Genomic DNA, 15,378 nt, shown 5'->3' on the forward strand with positions numbered 1-15,378 from the left:
ATCTGCCTGTCTCTGCCTCCTGAGTCCTGGAATTAAAAGGTGTGTACCACCACTGCCTGACTAAGAGATTCTCAAATGGCCACCCTCCATGGCAGCTCAATTCAAAGGTTGTTTTACCCATCCCTATCATCATCTTTTAATCCACACAGCATGTTCTCCATTTACTTCACTATGCTGCCCTTCTCTCTAGGTGTGTTAACTGCTTCTCTTTCCCTATCCTTATAGACAAGTTTGAGAAAACCACTTTTAACCTTAGTTCCCCCTTTTATGTTTATTTTCACCCATGCGTGCACCCTACTCAGACTTAACCTAGAGCTCACAATTAGAAAACCAGAAAACACTTGTCCTCCTGAATGACTGTTTTAACAGTCGGATTTCCACTTCCATTCACTTCTCTAAGTGACATAAATCAGTCTTTACGGCTGAGTACAATTCCATCGTGTTATATATACTCGATCATTATTGATTCATCTGTTAATGAGCATCTGGGTTGACTACTTATCCTGGTCATTGTCCATACTGTTAAAATCAATACACAAGTTTCTCTGCTGATCTAAATCCCTTCAGACAGACATCCAGGAAGGCAATAGGTAGATCCTATGGTAATTCTTTAAAAAAAAAAAAAAAATCTCCTTACTGATGTTCACAATGGCTGAGCTAATTTACCAGTTGTACATAAGTGTCTCTTCTCTTTTTTCCTCAACTGTCATTCGTTGGTTTTCCTGATAATAGCTATTCTAATTGGGGTGATATAAAACCTCAATGTAAGAAAGTATGCTGTAACCCTATTTTATAGAAATAAAGGAAACTAAACTATTAAAAAAAGGAAGGAAGCTAAGGTTATTGCTTCCTACTAAGAGACAATAAACGACTGGGGGGCGGGCTAAGAGAACCTCAAATACTTAAATAAGATATAAAACAAATGTCAGTACTTCTATGTCCTTTTATTCCCCATACATCTGTTGCATACTTACATTTTTTAGAAATGTCATTGAGCACAGCTGGAGCAGTCACTTTGTTATCCCATAACTCAGCTGTTAGAGAGCTGTGTGACTGTGAAGTCTGCATGGATTTCCCAGTGGCTACATAATCTGTGCCATTAGATGTCTGAGCTGAAGGTAATCTAATCGAAGGTGGTGGCTGCTTTGAAGATGGTGTTGAAGGTGGAAGTGGACTCTGGACTGGTTTGTGGTTCTGTGTCTGCGTCTGTACCGTTGAGGCCGGGGTTGGGGCAGTGGATGCAGCTGAGGCTGGGGCAAGTGGAACTGAGGCTGTTGGGGCCAAGGCTGGGGCAGCTGGTGTTGAAATAGATGGCACGGCTGTAGCTGAGACCACTGGGGGTGGAGAAGAAACTGAAGCTGGTGCTAGGGCTGAAGCAAGGATAGGAATCGAAGCAGAGGCGAGAATAGGGATGGAGACTGTAGTTGAGGCTGAGGCCAGGATAGGAGTTGGAGCCGGGACTGACGGCTGGGATGAGGAAGAGGCTGTGACTGGAGATGAAGTGGGTGCTGGAACAGGAGCTGAGGCTGAGGCTGGAACTGGAGCTGGGCATGAAGTCAGAACCGGAGCTGGGGTTGACACTGGAACTAGAGCTGTGGCTGATGCCAGCACAGGAACTGGAGCTGGGGTGGATGCAGGAACTGCAGGTGCCAGGGATGTTAAGGCTGGAGCTGAGGAAGAGACTGGAAGTGGTGCAGAGGGTGGGGCCTGAACTTGCTGAGTCCCAGTAGCTTGTTTTTTGGCAAACCTTGGAGGAAGCTTAGAAGTCTGACTTCTTCCTTTTTCACCTATATTTTTTTTGCTCCATACCTTAAAAAAAACAGGTTTATTTTGTCACCCAAAGAAACAGTATACATATGTAATTTCTACTTACTATTGTTTCTAGAACTTACTACTAACTTAGCTATTTCAGTTTGGACACTCTCAGGACACTAATGAGATTACAAACTGTAAGAAGTCAGGACGCATGGCAAATATGGACAGATATAATTTTATACACGAGCCTACTCTTCCCCCCCAAAATGTAAAATAACTGACAAAATTTAAAGTAAATTTGACACCTTGACAACAACCAACCAACCAAACAAAAAGTTACTTCTGAATCAGGATACTTGTGTTCATTCAATTTCCAGCATAATTTAAAACAAACTGAATTTTACCATAAACCAAATTAGTAAAAAAATAAGATATATTGTTGAATTAAATCAACTATGGTCTGTTTTAAGGAAAAGAGCAAGCTATAGTAATTAATATCTCATTTTAAAATGACCCAAGTTCCCAGGTGTGAAGATAATCACTCGACTCTTCCTGAGTAGACAGTAACCCTGGGCCTCTGCTACTAAGTTCCAGGCCTCACTGTACAAAGTTAGCGATCAAAAGCCCAAACCTGTACAACTTGCTCTTCCTTCTTTCGGCGTTCCTCATCCTGTAGCCGCTTTTGCTGTTTTTTAGATACAACTTCAGTAAAGCCATCATCATTCAAATTTGACTGGGGGTCTTCAACTACAGTTACTTCAGGATGATCATCAATGATAACAACACCTGCAGGTGTGGAAACAGATTCCTTTTAATTTGAGAGCATCACTTATTTCCTACCCTGTAAGGTGGCCCAGAATGGACTAGCAAATTTTGAAGTGATTTTACCTTTCTGAAAAGTTTCATAGACAAGATTAAAAACAACCTAAAACAGCATGCTTTGAAAGATAAGACCGTTCAGGTTTTTGAAACAGGGTCTCGAATAGTCTCAAACTTGTACAGCTGAGGCTGGCCTTGAGCTCCAGATCCTGCCTCGACCTGTCTGTCAAGTGTTGGGACTATACATATGTGGCACCATTTCCAGTAGAACTTTTCCCTTCCTTATAATTCAAAACAAATATAGGCACGTGAGCTCCACTCTCCACACACATTTGAAAATAAAAACAAACCAAAAGTATATTATGCCTTCTCAGCCTCAGAAATGTGTAATGCTCACCAAACAGTAGTACTTAGCTTCATATACATGTGATCAAAGTGGGAATTATTACTGTCATGTATTTTCAAATCATAATTTTGCCTAAAGTTACTATCCTGTAGACGGAATAGCAAACCGAAATCTTGTTAAATAATGCTTGAAAGCCAGAAGAGATGTGACTTGGCTAGAGATATAAAATACTAAAGGAATTTGCAGAGAACCTACAATTCTATTTTCTTTATTAAGATTTTATTTACAGACCAAGGAAAAATGTAAAACAAACATTAAAACTAGCTTTTGTGGGTGTCATAATATTTTAGACTGATTCACAGTTCTATCATTTACTGTTGTTTTGAGACAAAGTTTCATTTTGTAAGCCAGACTGACCTAGAACTTACTATGCAATCAATTCTCATGTTTCTCCACCTTAAAGGGGCTACCATACGTGACCAACACCAGAATCCTACATCCACTTCAGCTTTTCACATAACAGGGCCTGGGCTACTCCAGCTATGGGCCAAAAATATTAAGTGGAAAAATATACTGCTTAATTTTAAATTCTATGACATTAATTATCCAGTGAAAACATATGTCATCCTGCCTGAAGCATAGGTCATTTCTTTGTTCAGCTTATTGGTAACGGCTGTCCAGGAGCTACCTGACAGCTGTTTACCTCATCAACTAGGGTATCAAAATGCCTCCACTGAAGTAACTCTGCTGTGGTAACTAACAGCATACCTACCTAGCCATGCCACCTCATCATTCATCCATCTCACATCAGCACAAAAAGGGGACAGAGAACACAAGGTATTTTGAGAGAAGAGGTAATATCCTTATTATAACTTCAGACTATGGTCTGGCTATTTTATACACTAGAATTTTTAGTGGCATGCCTGTCCCTCTATATTCACTAGTTATATTTCACCCCAGTTCTGACAAGTAAAAGTGACTGTCAAACGTCTCAGAGTGAAAAACCACTTATATTGAAAATCACTTATCTAAATAATCCAGCTAAAAATTCCTAAACATGCAATTAAGATCAGTTATTTCTTCCTCATTTTCTCCCAATTGGAATCAAAAATTCTAGTTCTCAAAGGCATATTCAATACGTTTGGTAGAGGACAACTTGCATTTGAACTTCCTACTGAGACACAGTCGAGAACCATTGGTCTAGAGATAATGTCTGAGAGCTGAGTTAAACAAACAAGGGTTTAATAAAAATAAACAACAAAATACCACATACAATTAGAAGCAAGACAACAACTACATCTCAAATTAGGAAAACTACCTCACCTAACCTTCCATTATTACCACCTCATTAAGAAACCCCAGTTTTAGTCACAGTTTAGCTTTGGTCTCATCTGAATAAATGACAAATATACTATTACAAGTAAAACCATCTAGCATGAGATAATTTGTACTAATTTCTGCACCTGATATTTCCTTATTGCTTATTATCCATCATATTTAATATGTATTTATTTTGTAGCTTCCTTAATTTGCCTAAACACTGTCTCCCACTGTTCTTCTCTGCTTGTATTGACTATTACTTTTTTCTTTTTAAAAAGAAATGTTCAGAATCACCTTAGTTCTAACTTAGAATTTTCACTTAATGTTTGTTTTTCTGTGTTTTCTCAAGCATGTTTTGCAATTTTACTGGTTTAATCAATTTCAACCCCCTCCCAAAGAGAACAGTGAAATCTTCTTGGAGTATCATTAACAAAATTGTACCCAGCGTTCATAACATACTAAAGGTTAGTGTTGTTTTAGTCTAAGTCATTATTGTGATCAGTCTCTATGTCTAACATAAATGCCTACTAACACCCACCATTCTTATGTTTTCACAGTACTGCTTCAATTCACCAAGAAGGAGAGCAGAAGAATCTGGAACTTACTTGCATAATTGTTTAGATCAAACTGTGAGAGAGCATCTACTTTCTCTTTTGGTTTTTTAGGGCCGGGTTTGGTATCTTCTCTCTTTTTCCCAGTAGCATCCTTGGAATTCTTTTGTCCTGCACCGTTAGGCACCCCTTCTTGGTGATGTGCAGAGTTACCACTGACAGGGTCAACACCAGCTGTGCCTGAGGACTGCTCATCAAATGGCCTAAAGAAAATAATTTGAGATAATTTTGACATACTCCAACAAAACAAAAACGTGTCTCCTGTCAGTTTTAAAGTGATTCCTAAGACAGCACTGAAAAAGACCCGGTCATTCTCAGCAGCTGTGACCTTCAATAAAACTAATGCTCCAATACGGCAGCCCAGGTCTCTGAAGGTCTCCCAAAAGTTAAGGTCTAGTATTCTAATTATCCCCAGGAGGTAACTGGGTTCGTTTGTCCAACATTTTATAAACGAGCTACAATATGATATAGCAAAAGAACTTCTGTAATCCAATCAGGACTAGATCAGCTCCTAAAATGGGGCAGCATACAAAAATGGAATTTAAAAAGAATTCTATTGTGTTTACACTGTTTGGCATATATACACATTAAAGTTTAATCAGATTTATGTACTGATGGAAACATTAAAAACACCCTTAATATGAAAACTCACTTCAAAGGCAAAAGAATATTTCCCTAGTTTTTGTTCCCTAACATAACAATTCCAAGTTTATTTTTAAGAAAACATAACAAAAATGGGCTTACTGTTTAACTTTCTATCAGTCTATAGAACTTCAAGATAAAAGATTACTGAATGTCTGACATGACTCCCAACAGTTGGGGAATGAATTCCAAATGGGCCCTTTAAAACTCTGTTGTAACTACAACCATCCACTGGAATGTCTAGAAGTTTAAAGCTGTTGCGATCTACACAACACAAAAATCAGATCAAGATTTTAAGTAGTACTTGGAATTCTAATAATTTGGTCTGGCTAAATACTTATTGTGTTGCTTTTGTTGTTGTTACCCTGATTCTTGAATATACAAAATGAAATTTACATTGAGCAGGTAGTCAGAAAACAAACTTGGCCTAGAATTTTAACTAAACAAACTTACTCTAGAATTTTGATTGAAAATACTAATTACATTCAACTATGAAATTAAGATTACCTGTATCATTGTGCTAATTCCTAAACAATGCTTTTAAGATTTATTTTTATGTGTACAGGTGCTTATCTGCATTTATGACTGCACTCAGTATTGCCCAGGGAGGCAAGAGGAGGGAGCTGGATCCCCTAGGACTGGAGTTAACTACCATATGGGTACTGGGAATCAAACCCAGACCCTCTAGAAGAGGATCCTCTATCAGTGCTCTTAGCCTCAATAGCCATCACCCCATTAATGCTTATGGCATACTATGTGCTAAAATATCCTGTACTCTTGTTTTTTTTCATATTATATAAAGCTTCTATCTTCTATAATAAACATGTCAAAGAGCTCAATGGAGCGAATCTACTTAAAACTGAAACTAATATTAACATTATAACCAACATTTTAATATTAAAAGAAAAGAGCAACCCTAACACACTTTATTAATTTTTTTTCTCTTTGTGGGAAGCAGAGTCTCTCATCTCCCAGGCTGTCTCTGAACCATAACTTCGAATTTGACTGCCCTGCGCACTCCCTTCCCAAATGCTGAGATGACATGTAAGCACCATGCCTAGTTTTGTGCAGTACTAGGTAAACACTTCTACCAACTAAGTTACTACACCCTCAAACACAAAACTTCTTCAGAAATCAATTAATATCCACTGCCAGAGGACTCATGCTGGTCATGTGAGCCAGGTGGCTAGAAATTGGCTTTCTGGGTCTAAGATAACTCCAGAAGGGAATATAACTTATGGTGACAATTCACAGAGGATTCTGAGGTAACAGCAGAGTGCCAGAGTTATGGGGCTTTAACACATTCAAGCCTTCACACCCCTGGAGAAAAACGAAGAATAGATAGCTACTCATTAGCACAGGAGCACTTCCCAGTAAAAAACTCCATTCATTTCTAGATATACAAGGACTTCCAAAGCTCCATACATTATCTCCAAGAAAGCCCTTTTAGGGGAAGTGTCTTGGCCTAACAGGTTACAGCATTGGGGAGTACAGGGTCTTTTTATCTAGCCCGGCACCTTGTGTACCTTCTTTCAAGGTGTGTTGTGAATCTAAATTACAGTACTCACCCTCTCTTCCCACTTTTTGATGGTGGGCCATTTCTTCTTTCATTCCTAGGACCTGAGAAATTCCTTCCTGATTTGGGTGGACCATTGTTGCCACGACGATTCTGGCGATCAACTCCAGGTCTCTGACTAGAAAAACTTCTCTTTGCTATTTCCCTTTTTGGAGGCAAAACACTTTCTCCAGTCTTTACAACTGCTTGTGAACTCATATCAGCATTTTTTTTCTCGTCCCTCTCTCTTCTCTCATTAAAATCACTGCTTTCAGAGGCTGTTTCCCATTCTTCATTTGCCTGATCCGAAGAGTTCTGGTTAGACAAATCTGGTGTCTTATTTCCCGAAATGTCCACAGGTGGATTAACTGGTTCTTGAACAACATTATTAACTGTGCCATTTGTGGGTACCAACACCTCATTTGTCTTTGAAGCAGCCTCTCTCTCTCTCAGCCGTCTAAATCTAGGTGGCTTATCTTGCCTTGGTGGTCGGGTAGGACGCTGCCTTCGGGGCCTCTCTCTAGCTGGGTCAAATTTTCGCTCAAATTTTGGAGGTCGTTTATCTGCAGGTATGGGCATAAACTGCTCGTGTCTTCTTGGTGGCTCTCCATCCTCAGGTTTAGGAGGTTCTGCCTGCCTTGGGTTCCACTGATTGTCCCGATAAGCCGGTCTTCTTAAGGTAGCAGGGCGGGATGGCCGGCCTCCAGGATCCCTCCCACCTCGTCTGAATGTTCCTCCTCTGCCACGCCTTGTAGGCTCCCCTTTTGGAAGGAAACCTGGTTTAGATTTCTCCTCATCTCTTATGTAAGGTTTCTCTAATTGCCTATTATCTATTCGGACATGGTTTTCAGGCTTAAAAGACGGCTGTGGCTTGACAGGTTTTTTGTTTTCGGACCGTTCCTCTCTTAGGGGAAGTCTCCCTTTGCTTAAACTATCCTTGTCACTTGCACTCTCATGAACTTCACTGTCTGTGTCGGTCTCTGAGCCCCTCTGTCGCCTTCTTTTGGGAACAACTTCAAAATCAGAACTCTCACTGCGTGTCTCGCTCTCTTCTCTTTGTCTGGGAGGTCCGGAAGGCACATGCTCTGCTCTTGGCTTACTGTCCCTATACTGAGGGTAATCTCGGGTGTGCCCTCTACCACCTCTGCCACGCCCTCCGTAAGAGCCTCTGTAGCTCCGACCTCTGGAGTAATACTCTCCTCTGCCCCTGCCTCGGTACCCTTGGTCTGGAAACCAATCTCTATCTCTGGCCTCCTTCCAATAGGGCCTAGCAGGTAAAGGTGGCTCCTTTTTCACTGCCACTCTAGAGTCTGGGCGAGGTCTTTCTACTCCAACATCTTTGTTGATGACTTTCTCAGGTGGCTTCTCTTCTTTGACTGTTGGTGCTGCAACAGTTTGTTGGTTTGTAGTTTTAACTATAGGTTCTACCTGGACACTGACAACAGGTTCCACAGGTTTCTCATCCTGAGATGGCTTCTGAGTCAAAGCTGACGTTTCTGTTGAGGGTAGTTTCTCTGGTTCTGGCTGTACTGGTGGTGAGACCAATGACTGGGGCTGAACTGGAACTGGAGGTGGTAGAGGAAGAGGAAGATCTTTCTTTTCTGTTTTTTCTGCTTTAACAACTTTTTCAGTGACCTTTTCAATCTTTTCACCTTCTTTCTCCTTCCTCTGTTCCCGCTCCTCTTTCATATCTCTAAGTACAGGTTTTTTAATGGGACCCGACCTTCTCACAGGCCTGTCATTACCTTCCTCTCTTCTGTTAGAGCTTGGTCTTGGACCCCACCGAGTTTCTGATTTAGATTTATAGACTTTCTCTGGTTTAGGTCCTTCAGAAGATCGCAGAAAGCCATCTTTTCTTGGCTTCTCCTCTGGCTTTTCTATGGTTTCTTTGGAATCAGTACATCTGCTGGTGACCTTAGGAATGCTGACAGATGGCTCATTTCTTTGTTCCTCTGCATTCTGAGCATGGTTAGAGCCGTGGGAAACACTTCTTTTTCGGGCAGGTTGACTTTCCAGTGCAGAGATCCGCTCGTCTGTAGGAGTAGGTAGGCTCTTTTGATCGATTACATCAAAACAAGCAGACTGACTGTTTGTATCAACATGGTGAGGTCTTACATCTTCCACGGATCTGCTTAAACACTTTTGTCCTTCTGTTTCAGCTGAGTCTCTAGCAACATCTGTTTTTGAGTGGGTTTCTAACTGACTCTGTTCTACAGGATAAGTAGCAGTCATATGCTCATGGTCCACTGCAGTTTCAGGCCTGTGTGAGAATGAGAATTCAAAGGTATGACCAACAAAACAAGCTTCCTCATATGTACATATACCTCAACACTGCTGCATTATTCCCACAACACAGTCCCCCGAACTTAAATGATTAAGAATAGAATATGAAATAATGAATTCTAGGTAGAAAGTGCACATTTATTCCTGAATTAAATAAAAAACCTTAGTCAAGAGAAGAATATAGAATGTCTATATAATTGAGTGAATGAAGAAAATATGTCAATGTTACTTGGAAAATAAGAAAACATAACTGTGAAACACTAGCACAGATAAAGGTTGGGCAACAACTGTATCAAGGGTACAAATATAATAACCAAGCTCATTCAAGAATATAGAATGAAGATTACTAGAGGGCTCAGGGCAGTCAGAAAGGTGGAGATGCTGTTCTAAATAATGGGGTAAAGTTTCAGTCACACAGTATAAAGCTTTGTATCTGTAATTGTAGACAGTAATACGGACTTTTATATCTATCTAATGGGTGCTAAAACCTCAATTACATAAATGTTTGGACCATTTTGCTAAGAGCTTCTAATGCACCAATTAGTATAACTAATATACTAGAGCAAGTCTATCTATTCGTCAATTACAAATACCTATACATTGTAATCATTTAAATACATCCTATAAAAGAAACACTAGCCATCTGGCTACAGATCAGAGTTCACACCAATAAACTATCATTTCGCTTTAAATTGTGGTCTTACATAATTTCTCTTAAGGACTGAGGTCTATCATTTCTCACTACTACAAGAATCTTATCATCCTACTGGCCAGACCCCCCTCCCTCAAAAAAAGAGCAAATTCCTGTTTTTTATAAGTAATTTGCCCTAGTTGATTTAAAAATATAATACAAGAAAAAGGAGAAAATATGCACAAAGATAAAGTGAAGCACATCATGGCTTCACATTAAATCAGAATGATCTTTTAAAGAAATGTTAATGTGGTATTGATAGAGTGGGAAGAGCTTTTGTTATTATATGATCTGTGGAGATCAGATGTGGGAGTTGGTTCTTTCCTTCCACTTATGGGTTCAAGACATCAAATTCTGGCCATCTGGCTTAACGGCAAACACCTCTGTCCATGAGTGATACTGCTGACACCCAGAAAGACCTTTACTTCTCTAAATGACTTATTACCTTGCATCCCCAGTTTCTTCAGTAGACTTGGAAGCAGCTGCCCGCTGAGGCTCAGCATGATAGGGGTCTGACCCCCACATCACTCGAGGCTCAGAAAGAGAAATTCCATGATCTCTCGCAGATCGAGCCATGTGCTCAAACGATTCAGAGGTGTTAGGCGACCCTTCCATCTGGTCTCTTCTGATTAACGGCTTAGGAGGAATCATTCCTGTAAGAAAAGTTCACACAGACAAGAGTATTAGGTAAAGTTAAAGAAACAAAGCCATGGCAAACACATACAACATGAGTGCTAAAAAACTATTTGTGGAAAATACAATAGGGGTCCACTTTATTTTAAAAGAAAAAAATATGCATACTAAAAACAGCTAACAGATTAGAGATCAGAATCATACATACCAACAGGCTAAATTTGGGGAAAGATTATTTCTTACATCAAATTTTATTCATCTTTCCTGTTAAAATAGGTTAATTCAGTATAGGATATCATTATGCAGCAAGGGGGGTCCAGGATAAGGGGAAGCCTATCACCGGATGAGAAGGAAGGGTATGCGGGGGGAAAAGTCTAGGAAGGAGGAAGAGAAAATAAAGATGGAGACAACAGCAGGTTATTCCAGATCCAGGTGGCCTGGGTCCATTTTGTCTTGTCTAGGTGGGCAGTTTAAATCTTTATTAATTGGCAGTGACTTTGTTGTGTGGATGAATTGTAGATTAGGAATTTAACATGTAGATCTAATATAAATTACAAATTTCTGGAACTTTGATTTACTGGGCTAAAGAGGATGGTGTGTGAAAGAAATGGCCAAGAGGCAATTGGAGCGTGGGGATCTGGTTCTGTTGCCTGCTCGGAGTGAGAACGCACAAGGGCCCTCAGAATGAGATGTGTGTGCACCAGGCATAGTAACAACCATCTAGGGTACCGCATGGAGAGGACGGCCCACAGATCTTGTGGTAGAGTAGCAGCCAGAGTGAGTGGATCCAGCTTGTGGGAACTGATAGAAAAAAGTTCCTTTTTAAAGTTACCGAAAAAACTCACCATTCAAATAGTGAGATTTATAAACCAACCAATCAACCAACCCTTTAAGATGGCCCTAAATTCTGAGCCTTCTGGTCCTAGGATTATGGACACATGCCACGTACTACGTTTTAAATGAACTATAATTTGTGAATAGCTTTTTAATCACTGCTAAATCTTCCACAGTATCATTCTGATGATAGATTATCTGGCTTAATTCTAAATGGATTCCCAAAAAAGGCTGGCTTATTTACTTTTTGGCTAACCTACGAAGAAATTCAAGTTGTTATGACAATAATAGACTATAAAAAGGAATAAATACGTGAAGATAAAATTTAAATGTTTGAAATATTTGCAGAGTGAGAATGCTATAACAAATTTTGTCAAGAATAATTGCCATCTCAAAGATTTAAATTTCTAAAACAAAACAAAAAGCTAGTACTTTGGTCTATTAAACAGCTGCTACAAATGTCTACACCAAACGCTCTAACTTCCCAATAAAGACCCAGAGGTCCTATTTTATGTCCTTACTAGAGTTCTGCTATTGAAGGAATTACAACAAAAGAAGGTGACAGGATGAGGCAAACTTAAAAACTCCAAGTAGTAACACAGTTACTACCAACACACCAGGATGTATGGGTGGGATGTCCATAGCAGGCCTTCCTGATATCATTCGTGGATCCATATAGGGCTGCATCATGAGCCACCTTGGGTCAAAACCCATAGAAGCCAGATGTTGGGGGTGGGGCTGCATTGGCTGATAAAGGGGTCTGTGTGGTGGAGGAGGGACTGAACCATTAGACGGCTGTGAAGGCACAGTCTGTGGAAGTACGCCTTGTTGTTGTTGTTGTTGCTGCTGCTGTTGCTGCTGCTGCTGCTGCCACTGTTGCTGTTTCATTTGCTCCTGGAAAAACAAAATTACACTTACTGACACTTTTATTCTATAATCAATCAGTGTAACTGTATGTGAAAACGAGGGTGTTTTGGGATATTTAAAGATAAAAACAACTAGCATAGAGTTGGAAAAGGACCAAACAAGTCGCAGCACTTTTTCATATTTACACTAGCATCTCATCATCATTTCCTAGAAGAGGAAGATGTGTCTATGAGTAAAGCTTAAGATAAAAAAGGCATGACAGAGAAAGTCAACTTCAACCAATTCTCAACAAGTGTACTGCAAAGAAAAAAGGAACTAAGGGAAGTTTCTATGCTTATGCTTAATTATTTTGTTTTATATTGTATTATCAGAATAGTGAATGATAAGTATTTCCAACTGCATATATGAAGTAAAGTATTTTTGGTTTTAGTATTACCTGCTGCCGCTGAAATCGTGGTGGCAATGATTTCTGAAACTGTTTGAAATAGCCAGATAATACAGCAGGTCGGGGTTGAGACCCTGACTCAGGTTCTGTTTCCTGTACCACTTGTGTGGTCTCCTTTTCACTTCGATTGCTGTCCTGTCTAGTGAAAACTGGTTGTTCTTCTGCTCAAAGAAATAGTAAGAGATAATCTTATCAAACATGTTGTTAAAGAGGAAAAAGGATCTCCATAATATTCGAAATCTTCATTTTGTAACTCAATATAGAAACCACCAATAACATCACTAGAATATCAACGGATTCTCATAAAGCTGGACTCTAAAGAGATCACAGATCCAAACCATCCATTTACAAATGTATTTACTTGACAAAAAACCAAGGTTCTAATACTTCCAATTTATTTCAATAAATGTTAATGTAACACTCAGTATTTACATGATATAATCTATACAAAAACAAAACAAGACGAAACAAACCCAAAGTGACCTATGTATATTTTAAAAAAGAAGTTAAGTCAAGTGTGGTAGCACATGCCTTTAACCCCAACACCTCAGGAGACAGAGGCAGGCAGATTTCTGAGTTTGAGGCCAGTCTGATCTATAGAGCAATTTCAGGCTACTCAGGGCTACATGGCAAGGGCTTGTTAAAACAAAAACCAATGCATCTAAAGAATAACATGAAAACCTCAGCATGATCACTAGTTATTTATGCTGAAACAAAGTTATTTGTAAGGGGGACATAACTGTTTTTATACTGAGGAAAACTAGTTCCATCTATCTAGAGGATGACACGTCACAAGTGTGTGTGTGTGTGTGTGTGTGTGTGTGTGTGTGTGTGTGTGTGTGTGTGTGTGTGTATGCACGCATGCAAGGCCCTGCCTTCACTCTCCACCATTAACAAACAGAATACACAATTAACTATGAAGTATGGGTGGGACAAAATACCTTTCTTACAGTTGTTTTCACTTTCTTGGTTTTCTGTTGCAGGCTCTACATTAGGTTCTTGGGGTTCAACTTTTTCCTCTCTTTCCTTTTCCTTCAACTCGCCCTCCTTCTCTTGTTCTTTCAGCCTTTGTAGTTCCTGCTCCTTTTCCCTCTGTTGTTCTAACTCTTTCTCTTGCTGTCTCGCCCTCTCCATTTCTCTTTGCTTTTCCTGCTCTTTCTCAAGCTCCCGCTCCCTCTCCCGTTCCTGTTCTTTTTCTTTTTCAAGCTCTTTCTCCCGCTCCCGCTCCTTCTCTCTCTCCCTTTCTCTAAGTTCCTCTGGGGAGGGTTGCTTTTCTATGATCCCAAGCTTCTCATCCAGTTGCTTCAATTTCTCTGCACACGCTGCCTTCCTCTGTTCCTCCATCCTCCGCTCTTCCTCCTCACGGCGTTTACGAGCACGCTCCACTGCTGCAGATATTTCAGACTGTTGTTTTCGTCTTTGCTTCCATATTTCATCGGTATCAGGTACTGGAGGCTTTGAAGGAAAGGGGCCCTGTCTTCCAGGCATTTGTCGATCTGGAGGTGGGGGATGCTGAAGGAGTAAGAAACCAGAAGAAGACAGGAACTTGGTATTTGAAATAATTTGTTTTACATCTATTTATATGTGTCACGTATACACATATGGAGGTCAGATGTACACATATGTGGAGGTCAGAGGGAGCCAGCTCTTATTAGTCCATTGTACGGACTCTTCAGAGTGAACTCGGGCTGTCAGGCTTGGCAGCAAGAGCCCTTAGCACCTGAGCCACCACCAGCATGACAGCTTCCTGTGACTGACAGTACGCCATGAATATGGAGGGAAGGGAAGTAGAGTTGAAAAGAAGGAAAAAGAAAGAAGGAATTTTGCCAAAACATAAATAAGATAATGAAAAGAAATCAGGCCAGCAAGATGGTGGCAGAGGGCACAAGGAACCCCCAGCCAACTCAGACAAAGGGAGTCTAATCCCAGGTCCTACACAGTAGAAATAGAGAACCAACTTCCCAAACTTGAACTCTGATCTCTGCTATGTACATACGACTCTTAAGTTATGTCTAGACAATGTACAAAATCAGAAAGAGAAAAATTAACTGGGGCATCAAATACTGAGTGAAGAAATGACCACTCATTCTGTTAGGCATCACTGCTCACTCAGTTTACACTAAGATAAAAGATCAATTTAGAGATTACAGAAACTTAAGTGTATGCTTTCTTTAGTAGTGGCTTGCAGATAAAATGCCTTAGAAGGGGAATTCCTCAGGTAGAAAAACCAAGGCAAATATGTAAAATGACACCAAGGAGATCACTAAGGAAGAAGCAGAATAAGAAGCAAGGGACAAGGTGACTACTAGAGAAACTGCTTTAAAGGAAAACGAAGTCTGGGAAGAGAGATTTACATTGTATCCAGAACACTATGAAGATTTAGAGGTTTATGTGAGTAATATTTTCATTAACATTTTCAAATGATGACTAAAAGTTTAACTACACTGCTAGAAACTATGCAAAGATAATAATGAGAAAAAGCACATGAAGTGCTAAATTATAAAGAAAACACAAGATTTTCAACACAAGTTACCAAGATTAAAAAAAAAGATGAGATTTACATGGTAGCCCAGTAAG

General features: G+C 39.9%; 1 pseudogene across 1 annotated transcript in view; it reads right to left on the minus strand.

Annotated features, from left to right (window-relative positions):
- The window catches only part of Prrc2c (proline-rich coiled-coil 2C), a 69,701-nt pseudogene that overhangs the window by 23,088 nt on the left and 31,235 nt on the right, over positions 1-15,378 (minus strand). Inside the window, exons 12-19 of the transcript NR_111961.2 lie at positions 13,743-14,313; positions 12,793-12,962; positions 12,107-12,383; positions 10,468-10,675; positions 7,062-9,308; positions 4,846-5,054; positions 2,387-2,541; positions 975-1,809 (exon numbers count right to left, since the gene is read on the minus strand). The product of NR_111961.2 is annotated as a proline-rich coiled-coil 2C (transcript). The remainder of the gene's footprint in view (positions 1-974; positions 1,810-2,386; positions 2,542-4,845; positions 5,055-7,061; positions 9,309-10,467; positions 10,676-12,106; positions 12,384-12,792; positions 12,963-13,742; positions 14,314-15,378) is intronic.

The sequence above is a fragment of the Rattus norvegicus genome, chromosome 13, assembly GCF_036323735.1.
Source record: "Rattus norvegicus strain BN/NHsdMcwi chromosome 13, GRCr8, whole genome shotgun sequence".
Classification (NCBI taxonomy): domain Eukaryota; kingdom Metazoa; phylum Chordata; class Mammalia; order Rodentia; family Muridae; genus Rattus; species Rattus norvegicus.